Source organism: Frankliniella occidentalis, unplaced genomic scaffold (genome assembly GCF_000697945.3).
Source record: "Frankliniella occidentalis isolate FOCC.00 unplaced genomic scaffold, Focc_3.1 Scaffold276, whole genome shotgun sequence".
NCBI lineage: Eukaryota > Metazoa > Arthropoda > Insecta > Thysanoptera > Thripidae > Frankliniella > Frankliniella occidentalis.
Genome location: NW_026267402.1, coordinates 10,396 through 10,980, shown reverse-complemented (window position 1 = coordinate 10,980; position 585 = coordinate 10,396).

Sequence of the window (585 nt, the reverse complement as noted above, 5' to 3'; positions counted from 1 at the left end):
AGCCACACCTCTGGGCTGGGATGTCCGAGAGGGCGAAGCGAGCAGTCTGGGACGAGGCTGAATCCAACGGGAGGACGATCCCGAACTTCGTCGACCTCGCCCGCCTCCTGAGGCAACTGGATCAGGAAAACCAAAACCTCAGGACGGACATCGCGGCGTTGGACAGGTCGGTCCTTCGCCTCACCATCGAACTCGACGAGGCCAGGAACCAGGGACTCGCCCCCACGCCTCTCCCCAGGCCGATGTCTCCCAGGCTGGGGGAGGAAGGCTATGTTCCCCGCAGAGGAGCCTCCATCGACCCCCCAATGGGCAGGCCGCTGGAGGACTGCACCAACACCCCGATGGGCGGGCCCATTGATCCCCTATACGACGAGATAGACATTTTTCTTAACCAAGACAAGGTGGAAGAAGTCGAAATTGTCTCAGAGACAGTAGAGAGTGACGAGTGAAATGTGTTTTTGGCTAAACAAATGTAGAACGCCCCGGTTATGATTGGACCCTCCCGTTTACTTCTGTGTTTGGTTCACGTGTGTTTTGAAAGATCACTGTTTCTTTTGTTTGAATGATCATTGTCCGTTATGATTG